This window comes from Rattus norvegicus, chromosome 10 (assembly GCF_036323735.1).
Source record: "Rattus norvegicus strain BN/NHsdMcwi chromosome 10, GRCr8, whole genome shotgun sequence".
NCBI classification, from domain to species: domain Eukaryota; kingdom Metazoa; phylum Chordata; class Mammalia; order Rodentia; family Muridae; genus Rattus; species Rattus norvegicus.
Genome location: NC_086028.1, coordinates 41,109,452 through 41,129,730, shown reverse-complemented (window position 1 = coordinate 41,129,730; position 20,279 = coordinate 41,109,452). Strand labels below are relative to the sequence as shown.

General features: G+C 40.4%; 1 long non-coding RNA gene across 4 annotated transcripts in view; it reads right to left on the bottom strand.

Moving 5' to 3' along the window:
* LOC102553022 (uncharacterized) overlaps positions 1-20,279 on the bottom strand; it is a 76,821-nt gene that overhangs the window by 46,018 nt on the left and 10,524 nt on the right. Inside the window, exon 3 of one of the 4 annotated variants that reach the window (XR_005490214.2) lies at positions 14,873-14,956. The exons of the other annotated variants lie outside the window; for them this stretch is intronic. This is a non-coding gene — a long non-coding RNA (uncharacterized LOC102553022). The remainder of the gene's footprint in view (positions 1-14,872; positions 14,957-20,279) is intronic. 4 annotated transcript variants of the gene reach the window in all.

Sequence of the window (20,279 nt, the reverse complement as noted above, 5' to 3'; positions counted from 1 at the left end):
TTTGTGTGGCAATCAACTACTCATAACTGTGTCCTTTGTTGTCAATTTTCTACAAAAAGAGATGAGACAGGCAGATACCCAGACCAAAACAGAAGGTGGACACCTAAGAACACCAAGGTCTTTGAGACAGATGATGCCATGTCTGAAGCAATACTGGATATCCAGGAATGGCCATGCTGGCTCTTACTAGGTGGAATCTGCATGGAGCAAATTGTACTTAGAGCCACCTTACCTTAAGTCAAAAAGAGAAGTATGACCAAATGAAAGAGGAGTGGACTACTCTATTGAATGGATAAAGGAAGAATGGGTGGTGGTTGTTTAACAAATGCTTTTGAACTGAGAGGTGACTCAGTGTGTAAAGGGTTCCCTGCAAAAGCATAAGAACCCGAGTTCGGATGCCATGTCCTACGTGAAAAAGCCATGTACACAGTGGGCATTTGTCATCCCAAAACCAGGGAGAGGAAGAGGATGGAAGGATCCCTGTGACTGTCTTTCTATCTAGCGTAGCCAAATCAGTGAGCTCAGAAAGAGACCTTATCTCAGATATATACCTGAGATGATGAATATGGCTTGTCAAGTTGATAGGATCCAATCTTACCTAGAAGGCAAACCTCTGGGAAAGTTTATGAAGGAGTTTCTAGATTGTGTTAAACACAATGGAAAGACCCACCCTGCATGGAGGCGATGCCATAGCCTTGCAGGTGTCCAAGACTAAGTAGAAAAAGATGCATGCAGACCTCCAGCTTTCAAGTGAGTTTCTTGACTGCGGATATACTGTGACACTCCATCCGCTCGGGGTATGGACCAACATATATACTCCCTTCATTATGTTACTTTGAATGATATCTTGTCACATAAGCAAGACAGCTATGGAATATAGTATAGAAAAGAGTCTAGTTTGTTGAAGTTAATAGGAAAATATTTTAAAATTTAAGGAATGGGCCAGCAAAATGTTTTAATAGGTAAAGGTGCTTGCCACCTAACCTTTTGACTTGAGATCAATTCTTAGGTCCAACATGATAGGAAAGAACTGACTCCTGCAAGTTGTCCTCTGATCTTCACACATACAATATGGTGTGTTCATGGTACCCACACTTGTACACACAAAATCAAAACTAAAAATGCAACTTAAAAATTAAAACATGAAAATTTCTTAGGAACTAAAATAACTAGGATCTAGAGGCATGTCACATCACCTTCTGGAGTCTTCACCCCTCATTACTCATTTGATCTTCCTACTTCTTATTTCATCTACATCCAGGATTATGGAGAACAGCACCCATCAAACACTGGGCAAAGGCCACAGGAAGGATATGTATGGCAAAACGAGGATGGCAGAGAGAGGTCACAGTGATAGACTACAGGTACAGCAAAGAGTTCAAAGGGAAAGAACGGTCATGATTTGGACAGACAACTGAGCCTTCAGACTTCTGCAAGCCTGGTTCTACTCATTGACTAAGAAATGTGTTACTGTTGTTTGCTTGTTGTAAGATGAGATCTCCTTATATATCCTGGGATGGATTCAACCTTAAGATCCTCCTGCCTAGGCCTCCCAAGTGTTAAAGGATTTCTCTTCTCTCTCTCTCTCTCTCTCTCTCTCTCTCTCTCTCTCTCTCTCTCTCTTTGCCATATAGATCCTGGAGATCAAACTCAGGCTATCAGATCTGACTGCAAACTCCTTTACTGGCTGAGCCATCCTGCTGGCCTGGTGCATTTTTAATACTATTATTTCACTTTTTTATTGGTTGTAAAATGTACAGACCACAGACAGTAAGAAGTTTAACAAGAAGGAAGGCCCAAGTGAGGATGCTTCAATCTCACTTAGAAGGAGGAACAAAATAATCATGAGAAGTAGAGGGAAGGAGGGAACTGGGTGGGACAGGGCAGATGGGGAAAAGGGTAACAGGATCAGGTATTGGGGGAGGGGGACGGGAAAGAAGGCCAGAGGACCAGGAGAATGAAGGAAATATGTAGCTTCTGGGTGTGGCAGTAGGGGACCCTCTAGAAAATCCCACAGATCTGGGATATGAGAGATTCTGGGTACTCAATGGGAGTGACCTTAGCCAAAATGCCCAACAATGGGGAGAGGAAACTCAAAGAGTCCACATCTAGTAGATAGACAGGGTCCCAAGTGGAAGGACAGGGTTACTAACCCACAGTCAAAATTTCTGACCAAGAATTGTTCCTGTCTAAAAGAACGGTAGGGACAAATATGGAGAAGAGATTGAAGGAAAGGCTGTCCAGTGACTGGCCCAACTTAGAATCGATCTCATGGGGTATGGGGGCAGCACCAAGGCCTGACACTATTACTGATGCTATGATGGGCTTACAGACAGGAGCCTAACATGTCTGTCCTCTGAGAGACTACCAGAAGCAGAAACAGACACAAATACTTACAGTCAACCATTGGACTGAAGTTGGGGACTCCTACGGCAGAATTAAGGGAAGGATTGGTTGTGCTGAATGGGGAGGACATCCCCATAAGAAGACCAGCAGTTTCAACTAACCTGGACCCCTGGGAGCTCCCAGAGACTGAGTCACCAACCAGGAGTATACACAGACTGGTAAGAGGCTTGTAACAGCCACTGCTTTGCTGCTATAATTAAAAAAAAATACTATGACTAAAAGCAACTAGGAAAGGAAGGGTTAAATTTGGCTTGCAGCTTCAGATGTAGAGAGTCCATCACAGTGGAGAGGGCAAGGGAGCAGGAATGGGAGGCTGGCCTAGCAGTTAGGAAGCTGGCTGGTTAAAAAAACCACCAAAAACCAGAAAGCGGAGTCGGGATCTCTAAACCCTCAAATCCTGCCCCTGGAGAAATGCTTCCTCCAGCAAGACTCTACTTCCTAAGGTTTCACAATTGATTCCTCAGACAGGGCCACCAGGTCAAGACTAAGCATTTAAACATGGGCCTGTGATGGACATTCTCATTCAAACCACATTAGCTCTGGTTAACAAGAAAACCTCCCTTCTGTGTATTTGAAGTTCTAAACAGATGGAACCCGGTGACAATTCACTAGGTGGCTAAACCATTTCTTAAGAATCCTACACTCATTATTATTTAATTTCATCACCTGTGATGAGAGCAACAATTACCAACACCATTGTGTAGAACTTGAGCTAGCCAATGTCTCAGGGCTTCTGGGCACCAAGTGTACTGCCAATGCTTTTGCCAGACCACCTTCCTGCTTGCTTTCCCTGGTCTTGGAGTCAATCAAATTCTGCTCAGCATGAGGCTTGAAAAAAAATCCACAGAGCTCAATCAAGTCAATCTTGCCATCCCAGAGCTCAGTACACCAGGAATCTTTACCAATGGTTTCTGACAGCAGTAATTAACATCCTCTCTGGGGCAGAGTTGGGAGAGGGCAGGGTATAACAACTGAAGTCATACGTGTGCTGCTGGCTTCCTCTGGATAAAGTAATTGCCACATTTAAGTTTGCAGGAGGAGGACATCCCTGGGGAAATGGGAATTAGAGGGAGAGGGAGGTAGGAGGGAAGTTGAAGGAAAAGAAGGGTTTAATTACAGTGCATGGTGCTTGCTCGTAGTTAGGAGCTGGGACAATACACTAATTTCTTCTAGTTCTAACTATGTTTGTGAAGTTCTGCTGAGTTATCTGTGAAATTCTAACCATTTCTACATGTAATGATGGCTAAAGAGTGAGAGAAGACTAGGAGAAGCAAGGTATGTCATCGAGGGGAGGAACTGAATATCTAGTTTTTGATAAAAGTCAATCTTGTAAAAATGGTTTGGCTAAAGATGCTATTTATTTTTAGTTAATATGTAGATATTTTGCTTCCATGTGTGTCAATGAACCACCTGCGTGGCAGTTCCAACAGCGTCTAGAAGAGGGTACCTTCTAGAAATCTATCACCTGGAACTCTAGCCATGGATGGTTATGAGCCAACATATGTGTGCTAAGAATTAAACCCCGTCTTCTCCAACAACTGTTGCCTGATGACTCAACTCTCCATTCCCCAAAGTCAGCCTTAAATGTTAAATGAAGGAAGGAAAAGAAAAATAAGAATGGTCTTGGATCCTGTATATGAGTTACTTGGACGCAAGAATATGATGTCTGCTGTGAGCAGGAGATGGGACAGTGGATTGTACCAGTGTCTATTATTTACTAGAATGGACCTTAATTAACCACTGCCATTTCAAACCTAATGGAGTCTACCATCAATAATATAACTAAAACTCGTTTATGAACCTTGGCTGGGGAAAAGATGGCTTTGTAGGAAAAGCTCACACTGTGCAAGCATAAGAACCTGAACTTCTATCTCGAGAGCACACATCAAGCTAGGGATAATGGCCAATCTCTGCATCCCCAGACTTACAGGGAGACTTGAGATAGTCCAACCTCAGAAGTTCATTGGTCAGCCAGCCTAACACTAACAAGCTTTTAGGATTGATGAAAGGACCAGTTTCAAAAGGTAGACAGAAAGTGAGAAAGTCATCTCATGTTGACCTCTGGCCTCATATGTGCATGTATCCCCTATGCACCCAACCACCCATACATACATACATACATACAGAGAGAGAGAGAGAGAGAGAGAGAGAGAGAGAGAGAGAGAGAGAGAGAAGGAGGGGGAGAGGGAGGGAAACTATCTAAACTGAGGAAAATCTCTAGAGAAACATGACATATATGGGAAGTGAGAAAAATAATTTTGAACACCTCAGAAGCCAGCCAATGACCTCAGCCTCTTAGGAGAGGATCAATATCTCCAAATTACTTGAGATTGGATAAACAGGTTTTGAAGGTTTCCTCTTGGTTGTAATTTTATGTCTCTAAAGAGACCATGCATGCCTGTGGCAATCGTGACTTCCCTGAAGTATTCGAGGCACTCAGCCAGCGTTGGGTACATGATGGCAATTTGCAGAATGCTCTAATTAAATTAATAGTTGATGAATGTATTAGATATGTTAATTAGATTCTGCTTGCATGAAATTCTAGCTGTTAATTGGTTAGAACTTTGGAAGAGAGCAATCAAGATTTTTAATTCTATCAGAGGCAAACAAGTAAATATGACTTCTTAGTGGGGGAGTGTGGAAATGTAGATAACAGTTTAAATAGTTACCTGAAAATACCTGCAGGAATTTTTAAAATAAAATCTTTTCTTTCTTTTCTTTTTTATTCTCTAAAATTTAAATATAATTTCATGATTTGCCTCCCCTTCCTCCCTCTAACCTTTCTCCTGTTCTCCCATTTGTTCTCTCTGAAATGCATGTCTTTTTTCTTTATTATTATTATACACAAATGCAATGTGCTGAGTTCATCTAAGTGTTTCTTTTATGATTTCAGAGCCTACCACTTAGTATTGAATAGGCAAATAGGTGCTCACCCCTGGGGAAGACTGCTTTCCCACATGCATTTGGAAGTTCTTAGTTACCTGTAGTTTTTGGAAGCTGTTTCTCAGAGTTTCTTTTGATTCACTTCAGAATACAGCATTGAAATAACTTAGGGTGCCAGAGTATTCCTAATCACACATTGTATTTCACTATTTTCTGTAGGTTAATGTTACATTCTACATTTCAGGCTCTTGGAGGGTAGAACACCAATGCCCACCTCACCCCAGCTCCTACTGAAATGTCTTGAAATATCATGATTAAAGTTTCCATAAGAGGTACAGCCTTGCAGCAGGCTTCTTGCTCCTCTGGCCCACAGAATCTTTCTGTCCCCTTTTCTGTGCTCTTCCCTAGACTTCAGATGCAGAAGTTGTGTTGTAGATGCCTACACTGGGGCTGGATGCCCCACAATTGGTTGCTTTCTATATGTTAACCAGTTGTGGTTTTCTGGAATTCTCTCCACCTGCTCAAAACAGTAGAAGATGTTTGTTGATAAAGGGTGAGAGCTTTACTTATATTTGGGAATAAAGACAGATATTTAGAATGCAGTGGGAGTTATACTGGTTTAGTAGGCAGCTGGAGTAAACTCCTCTCTAAACCCCATGACCTCACTTGCCCCAAGCACTTGGTTGGATATCCAGTACTAGACATTATCTTCCTCCTGCTGAGCAGGTCTTAAGCCCAACTAGGCAGCTGCTAGTTCCCATCAAGATGTAAATGGCAGTACTACATCTTTCCAGTTGCCTGAAGAAGCTCATAGGTATTACAGCAGAGCAGACCCGTCGGTTGCTCCCCTCTGTTGGCAGCTTGCACAGCACCTTCTGATACTTTGAAAGCTTGTCTCAGAGTTGAGACTCTCAAGTCAGATACAGCTCAGATGCTCAGAGTCAACCTTTGACCCCCAGAAGGGAACAAAGGTCAACAGTGATAGCCTATCCTGTCTTGGGAGTCTTGGATACCCTTGGGCAAAACTCAAAAGGGTTTTTTTTTTTTTTTTAATATCTGGCTTTCTTTTAGGTAGTCTATGGTTCTTAGGGGAAACATTGCCAGTCAAAGTAGGATAATTTCATTTTTCATTTATATTTATACATGTAGACTTCCCTAAAATTATACAGATAATTTTGCATAAATAAAAATAGTATGATTCCTTATGGAATTTTCAAAAATCCTTGGTTATTTTTCCTTCCTCCTGTGTTAGCTTCTTCCCCTTGTCTCCAGATAAAGCCTATGTCCCTCTCCTGAGCAGAAGATGCTTTCTTCCCCTTTCAGTCATTTTCCTGAATATGTGATAGCTCTGACCTTGTCTAGGGCCTTTCTTGTATACAAGAATGTGCTCAATAACGTTTTCAGTCTGCACATTTGTATAGCATCTGGGTGCATACCCTTCCCTAGTCATTCTAACTTCCAGATCAGTCCTCAGACAGAAAGCTCTTGCCCTCCGAGGTGCAGCCCAGATTTGGTTTTGGTTGATTTCTGAATCTATTGTCGGGATAATTTAGGATTCCAGAGTATTATCCTAAAGCACGGTATGCCATTATTTGCTATGCATTAATTTAAGATACCAAACCTCAGAATCTTGAAGAGAAGAACTACAATTCACAATACACCAAAATTTCATAGTCAACGAAGTTTTATTAGCATGTGTATATAATAGCCCAAACAGACATCCATAAATTTCTGGTTTAACAGAGCGCACATGTGCATGCACACACACACATACATACATACATACACACACACACACACACACACACACACACACACACACACACCACAATGAGACCAGCACTAGACTTATTTTCACAAACAGCTTTGGAAAATTCATGTCGTTCCCAGATTGATTTAATTACTTTAATCTTTTCTTGAGTATTCCTTCATGTCATCAGGTGTCTTCAAAACAATTGACGTTTGGTATGTAGTTCTCATCCTGACCATTCATATTGAATACTGGCTATAGAAGCAGGATCATGCCAGTCACATCTGTCCTCACTAGCTGACTACGTAAGCCATAAAACCCCCATGCAGCAGGGTGCAGCCCCCCTGTGTAGCATCTCATATCCCCTATTGTTTATCTTTATTTCCCCAAGGTCAATCTCAATTCAAATTACTATTAAATATATGTATTTCACTAAAAGTTTTGTGCCAAAGATGAGGAAGGGCTTTAGCACTGAGTCTTGTTTGAATTCATTCATCGTGAGTCTCCTAGTCATTCACAGGAAGCACAAGGTCTTCTCACCAGTAGCTCCTTTGGTTCTCTCTGTCTTCAGGTCTTTCCTGTTTCCTCTCATCTTTTCTTACATGTGGCCACATGCTCTATGCAGCTTCCAGGAGCCTCCTCTTAACCTTCCCCCCCTTGTATTCTCTCTTCTGCAGGGTAAATCACCACAGATACAGTACCGCAATTCATCATTTAAAGCACACTTTATATATGCAGGTATGTGTGTAAAGACAATTCATGCTAACCCAGCAGAACTCTAGTCTTGTTTCAAGTCACTCTCCTTAGATATTATAAAGGAAAAGTAATTATTTGTCTGCCAGAAGGCAACAAATTTCAGAGTTCTGTTAACATCTATATAGGGCATGCATATAAAATATCTTTTTATGGTACATACTAAATAAAAAGTCACAGCAGTAATGTAATTGAGCTGCTGTCTTTTCCTCTACAAAGATGTATACAACGTTTGGTGTCAATATTTTTCTTAATGAAGGGCATCCATTCAACCATTTGTCATCAGTTATATTGCATGCTTTTAACATGTGAAAAACTGCAGCCAGGAGAGACACTAAGAAGCACTTGTTTTCCAGGGGGACATGGACAGGGGGACCTGAGTTTTGGGAGAGAAATGTGTGTCACAGTCATGTGTAAGTGCTCTCTAAGGAAGAGATGTCAACCAGCATGGCTTCCCAAAGAGAAGGGTATTTTCAGAGTGAGTTTGCTAGCCTGAAAAGAGATGACCCGTGTGAATGAAGGGAACCAAGTTCCAGGATTACTGGACCCTATTACAATAGCTGGTACTTTCCTGCAGTAAAAACACGTGTGTATAAACAAGGACTCTGGACATGAACATTTCTATTTTCACTTCCATAATTAATGAGTTATTTGTGAGGCAGGATCCTGAGGCTATGTCAATATCCAGTTCTTATAAAACTTTCCTCACAATGACCTCATTTTAGCCAGCCTTGCTCATTTTTGTTATTTAAATTACCAACTTAATAGTTTTACAACATTCTAATTTTATTGTCATTCTTTTTGTTAAAAAGGCCCACACTTTTCTGTATTTATTGATGTATTCCTTCACTTTGGTCAGTATGTAGTCAGGGCTTCCTATCTTGGACATGGCTATAATGTATTACTCTCATTATTTTGAGGCTTCGGGAAGGAGTCTTACCAAATTGTCTCCAGTGGCTTTTTGACATACATTCCTCATCTTTCCCTACTCTTTTGTTCACTAGCACTAGATGCATTATGCTCATTGCTTCTTTTCATGACCCCAGGCATGGACTACAGTCATTTACTGGGGAAGGTCCTTTGTCAAGTGAGGTCTAGGTTGTGGGACATCCTGAATGGTGTGTAGCAATATGTTCAAATACTTTTTGAAAAAGGTGATGTTTGCTTCTAAGAGATGATGGTCTGAGGTAATACAACTCTGTAACCTGAGGCATATAAACAAGTGACACAAACTTGAACAGAATAGATACCCAATATTCTAGACCCATTAAGCCAAAATCTCTGAGGGTAGGACACAGGAACAGAAGTAGAAAAACAGACAAATAACAAACTGTGACCCAACCTGTGGGAATTCAGCAGAGACCTGGGAGGGGATGAAAGAATAGGGGACAGGAGGCACAAAGAAGGAGAGCAAGTCTATGGTCTGATCAAGCTCTCAAATTTTATTTTTGGTTAGTGACTTATAAAGACAAGCAAGTGGGAAGGCCACTCAGGGCCCAAGACCAATTTCACTACTGTCACCACCCTCCCATTGTCCTTTTGGTTCCTTTAACCCTAAACCACAAATTGCAGGTGTGCTGATAGGAACAGACTACTGGCTTCTCGGAGGGTGTAAGTGGGCTTGACATTCCTGAAACAGAGGGTATAGGCTTGACTCCTGGCAAAACGGCCTGTATTTCCACGGTGCATTCAGTGCCCAGGAATGAGATGATGAAGATGATTTAAAATAGCATCTTGGTGCTGAAGGAATGGCTCAGTCGCTAAGAGCACAAACTGCTCTCGCAAAGGACCCTCGTTTGACTTCCAGCACCCACATCAGATGTCTCACAACCACCTGTAACTCCAGTTCCAGAGGATTCTATGCCCTCTATGCCCTCTTCTGGCCTGTGGGGGCACTGCACTCACATGTACAAACTCACACATAGACACACACACACTGTGGTTTAAGTATGCAAGACTTTAGCCTTAATGGCCAGGTTTGGGTTCCCAGGACTCTACCATCTTTACCATCCATGACCTCTTGAATTCCAAGTTCATTCATAAAAGGAGGCAATTTTCATTCATTCTGTTTAGTACACAGATTCTCACAAAGATTAAAATGAAGACCGAGAGAGGGATGCATTCTTAACAACTACTATTAGTTTACTGAGTGACTAGAACCAGAAGCCCTTTCTACCTTTTCATCAGTTACTGAATTTTGGTGCCATATCCATTCATTCTTTCAAAAATTGCTAATTAAGTACACTAATTAAATGACTTAACTGCATTCCAGAGTGCAAGTTTTTATAATCTTATGACATCAGACACACGTAGTTCAATGGAAGGAGATGTAAGTATATAATGCATTGAGAGAAAAAGATTATATGGTGAGAGGATATTAAAATGAACAATGCCAATTTCCCTCTAACCTCACATAGCTGAATTACCCATGCAACCTGGTTTACTCGATATCATATTCATTTGTACCACACCAAAAAAAAATCTTTCAATGAGATTTTTCTTTTACCTCTGTTGTTTGAAATTTTAGTAGAGTTGAGCAATAATAAACCATAAGTGTGAAATGTGGGTTATGCATGGAGTTGTAACATAGTTAACAGCCTCTACTTCCTGAGTCAAGACAAAGAACTTGTTTGCTAAACATGACCTTATCATTCCTGCTCTTGCCCACCTACCAGTCTCTCTTACCCTGTTCAAGGACACCATTGATTTGCTTTCTTTCATAGGGTATTTGTTTGATCTATCAATGCCTTTGGAGGAAGGCATTTCTGGATTCTTTTATTTGACATATTTTTTTTAAAGAATCATCCATGTTGTTAAAAATATTCATTTGCAGGGTCTTCTGAGATGGGTCAGGAGTTAAGAGTGCTTACTTCTCTTGAAGAAGACCTGAGTTTGTTTCCCAGCACCCTAAAGCAGACAACTCACAAACAAATGTAACTCCTGCTCCAGGGGATTCAGTGTCCTGTTCTAGTTTCCAGGGGCACTCACAGACACATGTGCACATATACTCAACAGACACAAGAGTGTAAATATTTTTTAAATCTTTTAAAACAAAACTTCATTCCACTTTTGTGCTAAGTCATCAGCATGAAAAATCTTCTGGTCAACCTCTAATACTTTATGAAGACAGCTCGGATGACACTGACACATTTGGTGTGAATGTATATGGGTTTACTTAGATGTATTCAAGTCTCCTGTGTCCTTGAACATGTGACTCACTGGCAGTCTAGGTCTCTAACAAGCAAAAGCTATTATGGACCAGTGGTGACACATATATTCAATCCCAGATCTCAGGAGGCAGCAGCAATTGGATTGCAATGATTTTGAGCCAAGTGTGGGCTACATAGCAAATTCCAATCAGCTAGGCATACACAGTGAGACCCTCTCTCACAAAACAAAAAAAATGGCTATCGTGGATACGTGTACACAGATTTGAGGGAAATAAGTTTTCATTTTTTGTCAGCAAGTACACAGGAGTGGAATGATTACTCCCCATGTTAGTGTTTAGGACAAGAACAAACTTCTTTCTATCATGCTCAAGTCAAGGGTGTGAGGTTTTCCACTCTTCCACTGTCTTAACTTTAAAATTTTATTCTCTCTGCTTCTGCCTTCCTTTCTCCTCATGCTCACTCCATTTGTGTGTGTGTGTGTATGTGTGTGTGTGTGTGTGTGTGTGTGTGTGTGCTTTTTTCTGAGACTGTATGTGTGTCCATGTGTGTGGACATTTGTGCATGAGTGCAGTTGGTTGAAGAAGCCAGAAGAGGGAGCTGAACCCCTAGAGAACAGGATCATAGGTAGTTGTGAGCCATTCAACTTGGGTTCTAGAAACATAGCTCTAATCTTCAACAAGAACAGCAATGCTCTTATAATTTTGGCTGTGAACCTAGACTTATATGACTGAGCCATCTCTCTGGCCCTTTCTGTTACCTTTTAAGTATTTTCTACCAATCTGGAGTCCACATTAGCATATTTTTCATCAGTGTCTTTTCAAATGTGAAATCTGGGTTTTGATGTTTAGTTTACTGATTTATTTCTTCTTTTCATTCATACTAATATGACCCAAACTCAAGGCTACAACTATTTGGTCCCTTTCACTTTCCCTGAAGTCATATTACTAATGGTTTGGCTTATTTTAAGTTTGTAATCCTTTTTAATATATAGTGTGAAATATGGCTGGTGTGTGTTTTCACTATTTAGGGCTTCTTTTGCATAAGGCCATCAAATTTTTTATGGTGCTATTTGTTGAAAATCTTGTCGTTTCCCCAGAACTTGGCCTCTTTGTTGAAAAATCAATAGAAAATTTATGGGTATGCCTGGTTCCACACATAACAGTCAATTTATTATGAAGATGGCCTAAGATGATCCAACTTGTGCAGCTATAGAACAGAACACTCAGAATCATGGCCTGGGGATTCTGTACATGGGTGTACATGGAAAGGAGAATGGCCAGGATTCCAGAGTTTCTGCTTCTGGGGATCTGGCTATGGTGACTGTCCTTTTTAGTGAGTTTCTGAACAGGCAGCAGGTCAATCCTCTAAGAGTTTTGTTTTTTCTAGCTGAGACTTTTCTGTGACTACAAGGAAGGAAACACAAGCTCATGGTGCATGGGCTTCATCCGCAGAAGAAAACTCGGCAAGCAGCTAGCAATGTCTGCTTCATACTACTCTCCTCAGATCTCTAACAGAAAATCCACACTCCTCGGAGTCATGGTAATGCTTCCTACTCTTTCTCTCGACAGTGTGGCACATGGCAATATTGTTGTTCCCATAACAAATTCACTGTGAGGATTCCTCATGGAAGATAAATTTTCTTTTCCATGACCACAGCAGGAATACACATTTAAACTAGACTTCGGTGTTCTATTCTTACTAAATTTAATGTTTGTACTATACTATATCTGTGGGGGTGAAATCCATTTGGTATCATTTTTTTTTAACTTAACACATTTATTTTGTGTGTGTAGCTACATGTCACAGAGGGATTTTACACATGTACCAGTATGTGTCTGGAGGTCAGAGAACAGCAGAAGTCTATTCACTCTTTCCTCACTGGAGGTCCCAGGGATTTAATTCAGATTGTCAGTCTTGGCAGCAAGTAATCTCTCACTAAGCCATCTCTCTGGCCCTTTTATGAAAGCAAATTTAACCAGTCATGGAGAGCTAGCTAGCAAAGAACATTCCTTTATGGCCTAGGCTCCAGGTTCTTGGCCTGATTTCCCTCAGTGGTAGATCATTACCTGGAAGTGCACGATGAAATAACCCCTTTTGTTTCCAAGTTCCTTTTAGCCATGGTATTTATCTCGGCAATAAAAGAAAACTAGGACAGCAGATTGCAATCTGGGAGAGCCTGCTTGAGATCTTACCTCTCATTTAGAGCAAACCCAGATGAGCATTTAACAATCCACTGAGCATGTCTCCTGATGCTCTTCTGTTTTGAATGGGGTCTAAATGGACCCTGTTGTCTTCTTCTCTCTTCCTTTCTGCGTGTAAGTTAGCATGTGCTAATTCTGCCAGAGACCAAGTAAAACAAAATAAATTGAAATTGTCACTTAAGATGTTTCCTTCGAGGGCAATCTTAGGCATTTGATTTGGCCACTGCCATCATTAAAACATGCTTCAGTCTAAGGGGAAATGCTCCAGGTAGGCTTGCCACGGGCTTGGAGGGTATTCCTGATGGGTTATAAATAACTAAGTGTTCTAGTTTCAGTCCTGTTGATGTGATAAAACATGCTGACCAAAAGCAACGAAGGAGAGAAAAAGGGTTGGTTGTTTCACACTTCCTAGTTGCAATACAGCACTATGGGACGTCAGGGTAGAAATGTAAGCAAAAACTTCAAGGAAAAAACCATGAAGGAGCACTGCTTGCCGGCTCACAGGTTCATGCTCACCTAACTTTCCAATACAACCTGGGTTGAATCTGCATAATCTGGAGCTACCCACAGCGGGCTGGGTTCTCCTGCATTAATTAATAACCAAAACAATGCCCTACAGACATGTCCATAGGCCAATATGACCTAGGCAAATCTTTTTTCTTTTTGCCTCTTTTGTGGAAAATATATTCTTTTATCTTATATCACATCATATAACCTGAGTACAGTTTTTCCTCTCTTTGTTCCTCCAAGTTCCTCCACTCCTGTCCTCCCAGTTAGATTTACTCCATATCTGTTTCTCATTAGAAAAGAAGTTTTTAAGACATAATGATAAACACAAGAAAGTAGAATATAATAAGTAGACTGTGTCATGGTGACAATTAAAGCTAACCAGAACACCGAGCATGTTAAATTTAATTTTACGGTTGAAATTCAATGCAATATCATAAAAAAGACACACATTGGACATATACTAATATCCAATCTTTCCTTGTTAGTAGCACTTTAGGAGTCATTAAAGCTTAGTCCTCTTCCTTCTTTGCTACTTAGTTCAGCACTCTTGATAGTTGGCTGAGCCCCATTATTGAAAAAGCTTCCACATTCCTACATAGGCCATGTTATCAGAATTCCTTAAAATTTCAGGTGGGATTATTGGTGAACAAACTATAGTTGTAAATAGCTGTTCCTTTTCTTTCTTTTTCTTTTTTCTTTTTGACCTAAAATGTTCTTTTACTTATTGTATTATACTTTATGTGATACAAGCTCCAGTGTGATATTGGCTAATTAGATCCTTTCTAGTTCTTTCTCATTATAAAATTCCATTCTCCACACTTACTCTTTAAGGTTCATTTTCTATTAATAATAGCAACTGATTTGAATGGTGAACACAAAGACTCTGAGGAGACTCAGTTGGACATGGAAAACTGGAAGGGAGTGAGATTCACATGGCTCCCTTGCTTTAGGATGACCTGGCAAGTGATTAATATGAAATATGTTTACTGTCATGGGTGATAAGTCTTCCCTCAGGAGTTGAGTACATCCAAAATATATTTTAGTAATGTATTGTAAGAGCTCATAATGAGGATGATATCTGCAGGGGAGAATTAAAGAAAGCTTTGCAAAAAGTAGAGAGTTAGGAGAATTAATTGTTGCAATTGAACAACTATAAAAAGTATGACGTAATGGCACATGAGATTAATGCCTCATCTCACCCCTTCACCTGGACACAAAATTTCCAAATGCTTCAGAACACTGTGGTCTCCTATGTTCTGTGGACAAAGATGTTTCCAGTGACTCTACAAGAAAGAAAGAATTAGAACACAGCCCCATATTTATTGTTACTTAACCTTGCTTAAACATATGGTGGAGGAATTTCCTTAGAATCTGCAGATTTCTTGAACACAGGCATCATCTACTTCCTGCCCACCTCCACAACGTCTGCCTGGATAGCATACATGGCTCATTCCACATGGTACCTCATCCAGGATATTCAAGTGTTCGATAAATATACATATACATATACTGTACATTATATATAATATGTAAATACAAATTTTATACATACGCATATGCATATACATATTCATATACATCATATACATATACACAAACACATGCATACACACACACATATATATATATACAATTTCATATAGACATATACATATACACACACGCATACATATATGGTTGAATAGTTGAACAACTGGCCCACATTTTGGTAGATTAAGTGAGAAATTTAAGAATAACGATTGTTGAGTTTTCCTTCCCATTTCTTGGAACACATGGCATTGTGTGGCAGTTTCCTCCAAACTGAAACATTCCTTACAGAATGGTGGAGGAGAATCAAGGCACTCAGGAGGTAAACGAAGTACACATGCCTGGGAACTTAGACATTTAGGAGACTCTAGAAGGTTCCTCCCAGGTATATGAAAGGAGAAAATAGCTGGTGGGAGGAGGGTACTGATTGGCAGAGGTGCTGAGAAAAGATTCTTGGAGCTGTTCGGATGCCTGCAAGTTGTACATAAAGTTCCAGAATTGTTGCTTTCATTAGCTGTCTGCTTTGTTGCAATAGACTTTCTGTTGAGGCAACTGCTTTTGAATCATTCCTTATCCTGTAAGTGACCCTTTACCCACATTCCTATTAGTTACCCCAGTAGAAACTCACTGATTCTCTTGATTGGGCGTTATGAAATCTTAATTTGGTCTATCATGAATAACCTGAGTCGAGTAGACTTTGTGTGTGCATGTGAGTGTGCATGTAAGTGTACGTGTGTGTGTGTGTGTGTGTGTGTTAGTGTGTATTAGTGTGGCAGTAGCCTGAGGACTTTCTCAATAGTTCATCTTAATGCCATGTGTGAAACTGGCAAGAAAAAAAAAATCTGAATGAGTGAGGACATCTGGAGGCTAAGACCTGCTGTCATCTCTTTGCAATCCTGGGCTCTCCTCTTTTCCGGAACTCGGCCTCCCTTTTTCGAATTTACCAGCTTTATTATTCTCTACGGTGATTTTCCAAGGCTCTTGGCTCACACACTTCCTGAGGACAGTTCCTTTGTGAGGTTTTTCTTGTCCTGCCCTAGATGTTTGCGAGCCTCTCAGCAGCTGTTCCCATTTGATGAAAAATGAGGGGAATAGGCTTTGCAACTGTCTCCAGGATACTTGTGCCTGTGCCCTTTTTGTGTAAATGGAATGTATCTATCATTCCTGCTGTTCAAATTATCACTCCATAAAATCTGCATCAACTTGAGTAGAGATCCTGAAAGATGATTTAGCTTTAATTCTAACAATTACTCAAAAATAGCAGAACTCGTCATTTTGATATATCCAGATTAAGCTTTGTTTTGTGGGAGCTGGGAAAATGGCTGTCAGTAAAATGTTTGCCATACAAGCTTGGAATTGAGATCCTCCAGAACCCAGGTTTGTTTGTTTGTTTGTTTGTTTGTCTGCTTGTTTGTTTTTGTTTTCTTGTTTTTAATGTGTTTCTAGTGCAAGTGCTGAGAAGGTGGAACCAAAAGGACCACTGACCCTGAAAGACCTGACAAGCCAAGTCAATGAGTTCTAAGCCAACTCAATGAGTTCTAAACCAATGAGAGACCCTGTCTCCAAAATAAGGAGGCAGAGTGTCCAAGGAAGACACTCTTGAACTCAAGTATGTGCACCCTCCTGAACACATTCATACACAAAAGCACACAATTATTTTATAGATAAGGGAAAAAGCTTATGGCTTAGATGTGCCTTCTTGGTGTACAAGAAACTCTGGACAGGAAATGGGCAGGGAAAAGAAGGGCACAATCCCATCGTCCTAGCTAGGGATGAGAATTAGTCTCAGACTGGGAACAAAAGTATTGTTTATGCAGCACAGAACCTTCTGGGAAGCTGAGGGACAATCCAAGGATGGAATTTACACACGACAGTAGTTTCCCATCAATTGAAGTGAGGAAAGATAATTGACTCTTGTTTATTTTAATTAAAAAAATACCCAGGTATCCCTGTATATTCACACCCACCAATAAAGGGATCACCTATTTAATCCCCCTGAATAGTCAAGGCACCATGAGATCCAGGGGTTCATTATCAGGACCATCATGTTTTTCCATTGAAGTGTCTACTGGTTTTGTGGAGGCTTCATGCAAACTTGTATGGAAGATCCTTGCTGACCTCTGTGGTAGCTCCACACTCCCATGCCTCTCAAATTCCATTGTCTCAAGAAAACTTAGTCTCTCAACCTAGCAAAAGGGTTTCTGGAAGTTTCTAATTTACGTGCACTATGACAAGTCTAGAGCTTGTCACAAGTAAGGAACTTTCTGCGGAGGGAGCACCTGAGTCTCAGGACTGGTTGAATTTTGAGACTGGGTCTGCATGATTCCCATACAATGTGGCTGAACTGCCAGGTCTGGATCTGGTCTCCTCAACCTAAGCAGAAAGTGTTGTCAAGGGTCATCTCAGTAGCACTCTACCCGCTGTGTGTGTGTTGGAACAGGACTCTCTGGTCACATGAACAAAGATGAAAAGGCATCAAAAAAGTCACAAGCTTCTCTCACTAATTCTGGAGACAGGATTCTTGTGGTCAGCAATTGGTCTATGATCCATTTTGCTGATAAGGGTCCAGCAATATGACTCAGCAGGAAAAAAAATGCCTTGGCTGCTAATTGTAAAGACCCAAATTCAATATGGAGGGCCCACATTGTAGAAGGATAACAACAATAACCACTCCCACAAGGTATATGACCTCAACACAACTGTCAGTACATGTTCACACTGCCCACAAACACAGATGGATAGATGGATGGATAGATAGATAGATAGATAGATAGATAGATAGATAGATAGATAATATATTAAATATAACAGAAAGGGTGTTCATGTGGGTAGACTAGGGTATTTTCTTACAACATTCCCTTCACCTCAAGGCTTCCCAAGGTGCTTTGCAAAAACCCCAAGAATCTGAGGAGTGTGGTGGCTCTTGTGAAAAGAAGGGACTGGAGAGATGGCACAGTCTTCAGAGCATTTGCTGCACTTGTACAGGACCTGACCTGTGAGTTTGGTTCCCCATATCTGCAACCTACAGCTCACACCTATTCAAAACTTCAGGTCTGGGGCATGCAATACCCTCTCATCTCCATAGACACTGTACTCCTACACACACACACACACACACACACACACACACACACACACACACAAAGACATACACATAATTAAAAAAATCAAATAATTTTTCTTTTTTTTAAAAGATGAATAGACAGGAACTGAAAATGTGGAGTCTATGGCCATTCTTATATGCACAGGTCCCGTTATAAAAGTGTGCTAACCCTGTTTCCTTACCCTTTGGGGTTGAATTTAAATGAGATCACATTACATTGGGATGCTTATATTCTAAAAATGTTTCGTGATATTTACAGTTTGGGAAGTAATTTTACCTTTTCATTAACTTGCCTTGATGTCCTCATGAGTTGGGCAATATGTAATTTTACAATCAAAGCACTTTGCTTTGATGTATGAGTGTAGATAGTGAGAGACCTTAGCACAGTATTAACTCTACCAACCACCTAGACAGCCAGTGTGTAATGTTGCATCTTGTCTGTTTTATCCTTCCTTTTCTATGATGAAAGCTTCATGTTTAAACCTCTTCATATCATATCTTACAATGACTGTGTCCTCTCTATTCCTGTGCTAAAGTCAGCACTGTAATAAATATTGCAAGTGTGTTATTATTTTCTGCCATATATATAAACATACACAAAACTTTAAATTATTAATCTCCATTATATTGTATTTATTATGTGGGGGTAGTATGTGTGCCACAGCATAAATATAGAGGTCAGAGGAAGATTTGTAGGAGCAAGTTCCTTCTTTCTTTATGCTACATGGGTCCTAGAAAGTTGAACCCAGACAATCAGACTTGCAGCAGGTGCCTTTACCCACTGAGCCATCTTGCTGGCCTTTGAAAGTTCTGTTTGTTTGTTTGTTTGTTTGTTTGTTTGTTTGTTTTTGTTTTTCAGGCAGGTGTGTGGAGTGAATTCCATAGCCACTGAGACACAGTATCTTCTCAGCAGATACTTACAATGTATCTCAGGTTTCTCTCATCTGAGCTCTTCTTTTTGTCTCCATTTTTATGCATTTGGTAATTTCATGCACTAACACACTGTATCTACATCACATTCACTCTTGACATCTTTAATAATTAACATTAAACCATATCGATAGTCTAGCGATATGCTTTGAACCAGTTATAATCTTTCCTTCTCATGGTGTAATGCCAACTCTGTAGTTTTTATTTACTTTACACAAGGGTTGTTTTCAATCAACATTGAATATAATTACAACAAACAGCCACTGAAGCTGGGGAGATGGCTCAGAGTGTAAGAGCCATTTGCTGTGCAAGGATAAGGATCTGAGTTCAACCCCATCAAATGACAGATGTGGTAATATAATCCAGTGACTCCAACACTGTGAGAACCGGAGGCAGGAGGATCACTGGGGCTTGTTGGTTACCAGTCTAGCTCCAGGTTCAATGAATAATCCTGGATCAGGAACCAAGGCACAGAGTGATACAGCAGAACATCTGGTGACCTCCTCTGGCTTCTCTGTGTACACAGGTGTGCACATCTGCACACACATATGTACATAAATCAAACACACACACACACACACACACTCCAGGTCACAGCTCCATAGCCATAATGGTTGTTGTTACATGAGTGCCTCTATTCAAGTTCCCAGAATTCTATGAACACCCTAGAGATAACCACAGAAACTTGTTATTTATATTCAAATTTGTTTCTGAGAAAGGTCTACATTTATCACTGGAGTCTCAAAGGAAAACGGACTTAAAAATTTAAGAACAACTGCCTTGAATGTTTTATAAGGTCCGTGCAAACCATTCCTTATTTCCAAGATCAAAAGTAAAAGAAAGCCAAAACTTTTTAACAGATACCAGATCACAATTTTTTTCACCACTGTGGCCAAAATTGCTAAAGGAAGGAAAATATCTCTTGGCTCACGGCTTGAGAGGAAACAGCCCATCATGGTAGGACAGCACAGTGTCAACTAGTTACATGTCCCACGTGTGCATCAAGTCTCGGTCTAGATTAAAGCCAACTGATTCTCTCTGCAATC